At 47.0% G+C, this 6000-nt stretch overlaps 1 protein-coding gene across 1 annotated transcript in view; it reads right to left on the minus strand.

Moving 5' to 3' along the window:
* Positions 1 to 4303, minus strand: part of ZRANB1 (zinc finger RANBP2-type containing 1) — a 40266-nt gene extending 35963 nt beyond the window's left edge. Inside the window, exon 1 of the mRNA XM_083741283.1 lies at positions 3890 to 4303. The gene's annotated coding sequence lies outside the window, so the exon portion shown is untranslated. The remainder of the gene's footprint in view (positions 1 to 3889) is intronic.
* Positions 4304 to 6000: the final 1697 nt, after the last annotated feature.

Below are 6000 nucleotides of genomic sequence, written 5' to 3' on the forward strand. Positions count from 1 at the left end.
GATATAATAGGTGTGGGGGGTGTTAGGGGAGGGGTAGCACTTCTGGTGGGGGACACATCATGCTCCTTCTGGGGTAGTTTATTCCCCTTTAGTCCCCACCCTGCAGTTCTCAGGTTGTGTAAGCTTTCCACGCTGTGACCTTTCTAAGATTTCTAACCTGCAGCTTATTCTAACATTAGTTGCTTCCTTTGCTAATATAAAAACAACTGTTTATTTTTGCTTCTATGCCTTCTAAGGGAACTGCAACACCACACTAAGGACAAACATGTTGTATAAGTAGTTTTATTATTATTTTTCAAACGGTGACTTCGCCATTACTGCCTTGCCCCGGAAGCACTTTAGGTAACCTGAAACAATAGTATAAGGCTCAGCCTTAACCAAATTGGGGGGGGGGGAGGATTCTCCCATCTTAATGGAACTGATTAGCAAGGGTAAGATGGGTTTAACATCTATTTTTCCTTTTAAAAAGTCTTTTTCAACATCCTAAGAAAAATGTTTTGTATAATTCAAAAGGTTACATACTGCAACACTGGATGGGCCTGTTAAACCACATTATTTCTATGCCTAATTTTCATTCTGCTGAACCAACAGAATAACTTTTTTATCCGTTCTTGGAGCATCAACCATTTGGATTTACTCATTGTTAAAACTTCATTTACAGTTTATGTCAACATCAACAAAAATTAACTTTATTTCCTAATAATATATGTAGTGAACTGTTTAAATGAAACTTTTAGCTCATTAGAAACTATAGGCTATGAAATTTTTCAGTACTAGTGCTTACAATATGCTTACAGAAACAGACCAAAAGCTCAATTATGTCACAACATTTTAAAGTAAAATGCCGTAAATCCTAGAAAGAGTTCTGAATAGGCACATCTAAATGGGAAACCTTTTCACCCCAGTGGGCCTGCTCTTTATCTCCCTGATCCTGGTGGGCCAAATTTGACAAATGAGCAGGGCCACCCACCTGTTAATTATTTGATGTAATTAGGGTTTGTTTCCAGGCACAATTCAAAGTGCTGGTTTTGACCTAGAAAGCCCTATATGGCTTTGGTCCAGGCTATCTCAAAGACCGTATTCTCTCATAAGAACCTGCCCAAGCTGTGAGATCATCAGGGGAGGGCATCATCTCAGTCCCACCACCCTCACAGGTACACTTGGTGGGAATGCAGGAGAGGGAGCCACTCTGGTGGCTGATGTCAGAGTTTGGAACTCATTTCCTAGAAAAGTTAGACTGACTCCCTCCTTATTGTCCTTTCACAGGCAGCTGAAGACGTTTATATTCCCACAGGCCTTTAAAGAACCAGCTGTCTTTAAGGAAAGGGCTGGTGCTGTGATGTTGTTATTGTTGTTATTATCTATATTTTTTATGTATCTTTTAATATGTTGTTGAAATTCTGCTAGTGTTTAATTATTCTTTTTTATCTTTTAATTTGTTTCTCTTTTATCTGTGCTTTTGTATTTTTATCTGTGCTTTTGTATTTTTGAACAATTTGTATTTGAACAATAATGGGGTACTTTCTTTACAATCAAATCATAAATGCTAACTTTCTACACAGGAAAGTTAGATTATAATACATTTAAAGAATCTCAGCTTTCTAGTTCTGATATGCATAAACTGAAAGTGGCTTTTGTAACTCGACTACTAATTCCTAGATGGCTTCAGTGGACTTCAGAACCATCTCTTAGAAATTCACAAGTCAAATCACCTCCAAAAAGGCAGCGAACACACAAAAGGCAGCTCTTCCTCAAGAATTAGTGGAAATAGCAGAAATAGAATCTGAAATGTTTTAAATCTACAGAAAACTGAGCTGGGAATGAAAACATCCTGTTATTCCATGGAAAGTAACTTGTCTTCAGTGGCATCCTGAATAACTGCCAGAAAACTTTGGATAGCTAGATAAATTTATGCCCTTGAAATCATAGCCAGCATATATGTAGCAGGAAGCATTACCAATTACAGTGCCACATCCCATGAGTTCTAGCAAAGGCATTCCTTGCTCATAAAAAAACAATGCAATTACAGAGAAACTTCACAGCCCTTGTTAGGAACAGCATCCAGACTATGTTTAGTGCACCCTGCTGTCACACACAGCCCTCAATGCTACTGCCTAAGACTATAAGGGGTTGCCCTATGTAATGCATCAACTGGAAATGGTATGTTCAGAATCTTTTTAGAGTATCTAGGGGTGAAAGTACTCTCTCAAATCAGGAGAGGGGAGATCTGAGAAGACAGCAGAAGAATCTGTACAGCTTTGAAGACTATTTTTTTTTTTACAAAGCAACAGCACAGGGGAACTTGCTCTCAAATACAGAGAGGGTTATCTGCGGTACTCCAAAAAGCGCTGTATGACCTCCAAAAATGCCTTGTTTGGCCGTTAAGACAGCTGCTGCAATGTAGGAAGATTTTGTTCTAATTATCGTTGTCCAGTACAATTTCTTACTATGACTGATGCAGTTCACAAAGTGTGATCATGCCAAAGATGCAGTCTCCTTGTGATAGTTGCTATGGGGGGGGGGCTGCTCAGCTAGAGTACAACTGCACAAAATCAAATCAATTTCACTTTAACAAGGATAAAGAATTTAACATCTGCACTGAAAAAAATCCAGTATTTATGGCATGCCACTTTTGCAACAGAGACAGTAAGACACAGGTTACAGTCCATGAATAATGAGGAAGAGGAGGGGTGGAAAACAGGAGAGGTATGACCTCACTATAGTAAGATGTAGGTACTGCAGCACTAAATGTGGATAAGCAAGAACACAGAAATGTCTCTGCTGCATATGCCAAATTGTGGTTTTCTTAGCGCTCTGAAACAACAGCGTTGGATACACTGCACTAGGTGTTCAAAACCCAACATTTACCGCATCACATTCCCGTTTCCAAAAACAGAAGTGATGCTCTCCATGCAGACCACGGGGGCCTGTCGGATAAGCCACACACATTAAGCAAAAACAAGAGTTGCAATATTTAGCAGTTCCCCCCCAAAAACAGCTTCTGGGCACTGAGCAATTTAGTACACATTATGCACACGTTAATACTTCCAGCGGCATGAAAGCCAACTCCGAATAAACTGCCATAGGTGGCAGAACCTTATAGTAAACAACCCAGTGGCGACAGAAGCATCTCTCCCGGGCAGGTGCCTGGATGCTCCAAAACCCACCCACCCTTTTTTCTTTTCTTGCGGCGGCGGCGGCGGCGGGGGGGGGGGGTGATCCCTACATAGAGCAACAGACAAGCACTCCGTTGAGGTAACACAAGAGGGATCTCCCCCCCACACACACACACACTAAACACAGTGGTCAAAGTTTTAGCGCATTTCTCCCCTGTTCTCCCAGCCCGAGCAAAAGGTTGGGGAGGCTCATAAACGAGGGGGGCGGTGAGCAAGGCAACACCGTTAAGTGGTGGTGTTTTGGGGGAGGGGGCGAGCAAACAGGGGGAGCTTCAAAGCCTCGTTAGGAGCGAGCGAAAGGCCTTAGGAATCCTTTGCCAACACTAGAGGGGGTGGCCCGGCCAACAAAGTGATATTGAAGCGGCGCGCGGCTTGTGGGGCTGGCGGGGGGGGCGGGGGGGAGGTCGCGTAAGCCCCGAGGTACCTCCAGGGGTTTGGGGGGGAGGGGGAAGAGGAAGGGCTGTGAAGCTGAGGGACGGAGTTCGCCTCCCTTCTCCGAAGTGCAACTATAAACGCCGACCCCCCCCCCAAGTGAGAAACTGTCCCCTCGCCCTCATATACACCGGGGGAAAGAGGCGGCTCAGGGTGATGTAATTCCTCACATTAAGTACAAAATCCCCCCCAAAAAAATTAAGAAATGCTGTTTTTTCCCCTCTCTGCCCCCACCCCGACTCGTCGCTTCCCTCTCCACCCCCCCACACCCGTCTCCATACCTTCGCTGGGCAGCCTCCTGATCCCGCGACTGTCTCTCCTCAGCGGCTGCCGCCCATGCCCCTCACCCGCATCCCAGCCAGCCAGCCGCTCCTGCTCCGCACCGCTGGTTGCGGCCTCTCGCTCCCGTCTCCCCCCTCCCCCCCTCGCCCGCTCAGGACATGGTTCCTTCCTGGTCTGGGTGGCTAAAAGGACGTCGCTGGTTGGAAGGACGCTACCACCCCGGCGGGGCTGAGGGGGAGGGAAGCCCAGGCAACGAGATCCCGCCACCCTCGAATCTACCCTGGGCTCGCCTAATGGCGGCGGCTGGAGTGGCCCAAAACAAAATAAACCCCCATACGGCAAAGAGACTGGAAGCTCGCACGTCAGCCCGCCCGGCCTGGGGCCCTGCCGCGTCCCCATTGGCCGGAAAGGCGCCGACAGCCGGCCAATGGGACCGCGCCTCTTTGGAGACGAGCGGGTGATGTCATCCCAGTCTTTGGGGCGCCTCATTGTGAGGATGCTGAGGGGGGGAGGGGGAGGGAGTATCTCCTTTCCTATCCGGGAATAAAATAGGAGGTGGGGGCTGGAAAGGAGAAACCCGCCCCTTGTGTGCACGTGCGGAAAATCCGAGAGGCCCACCTCGACCCTCCACAGCGAATAAGGCAGAGATGGCCGCTTGACGGCTGCAAAGCGCCCGCAGGACACTCTTTCCTCCCCGTGAAGCATCGAGAAAGGGATTCCCTTTTCTCTGCTGCTGCTTCCACCAACACCTTCTCCCGCAGACTGCTTCCCTGTTCTGTGCCTGCAAAGAGAAAAGTCCTCTTGCACCATCCGAAATAAAGTGCTCAACGCCCGCCACGCTCAGGCAGCCTGTTGTTCCGCTTTCCACAGTGTTTATTTACTTGTTGCATTTATATCCCACACTTTTTCTCCAAGGAGCTCAAGGGGGGCAGACACGGTTCTCTCCCCCCCCCCTTTAATCCCCACAGCAACAACCCTGTGAGGTAGGTTAGGCTGAGAGGCAGCGACTGGCCCAAGGACACCTAGCCAGCTTCATGGCTGGCTGGGAGTTTTGACCCCTGCTCTCCCAAGATGTCCAAGTCGGATGCTCAAACCCAGACTCTCAACCTTGGGTTCCTGTATGTTGTTGGGACCACAGCTCCCATCATAGATAGCTGGCATGCCAGTGGTCCGGCATGATGGAGGTGGTGGTTCAAGAAAATCTGGGGATCCAAGGCTGAAAAAAGGCTGCAGGCAAACCACTATACCATGCTGGTTCTCAGTAATGGCTCTGCTCTCTAGGTATGGCTCCCCGTATTCCCCACTGCCAACCACTTTCCATTGCAGTCTATACAAGTGTTTCTTACTCCTGCCAGTCCAGCTCCCTCAAAAAATTTTTTTGATTGAGCAATGAGGTTCCCACTAATTTGCTCCCTAACATTGAACATATAGAAATGCCTTAAAATAGGGCCAGACCACTGGTCCATCGTAAGCCAGTATTGTATTCAGCCTTGACAGTAGCTGTAAATCAAGGCTGGGGAAATCTGTGGGCCCCCCATATGTTGAGCTCTAACTTCTATCAAGCCTACACTTTATATGGCCCGTGATCAGAGATGATAGGAGATAGAGTCTGTTGTGTATTGAGTCAAAGGATTTTATATCTGTATTATTATTGTCTGTATTGCATTAGGGTAAAGTAACTGCCTTTTGGTTCCAGAGGGTACAGCTACTATTGGTTCATTTAAGCTGCTGTATTTGGATCCTCTGTCTTATTGGTTGCCTCCAAAAGGCAGGACTGTGATTGCCTGATATTGTTCCCTCCAAAATGTATCCTTTCTAGCTTGTTCCCTGTCCCTATAAATGTAGCTCTCCCCTCCTCAAGTCTCAGTCTTGTTTGCTTTAATAAAGAAGTGTTACTAGAGAACTGTCTCCAGCATATTATGTCAAGAGAGCTGAAATCACAAACCCCACGTCACAACAGAGTCCAAGCACATCTGGAGGGTGGCAGGTTCGTTTACCTTGCAAGATTATCAGACAAGATGGTCTTTCTCAGTCCAACTACCTGAGATTCTTTTTACTGGTGCCCAAACCAAGGATACACACATGCTCTACCTATAGCCCAGGGTGGCTA

The sequence above is a fragment of the Podarcis gaigeae genome (genome assembly GCF_964106915.1).
Source record: "Podarcis gaigeae genome assembly, chromosome: 5".
Taxonomy (NCBI): Eukaryota; Metazoa; Chordata; class Lepidosauria; order Squamata; family Lacertidae; genus Podarcis; species Podarcis gaigeae.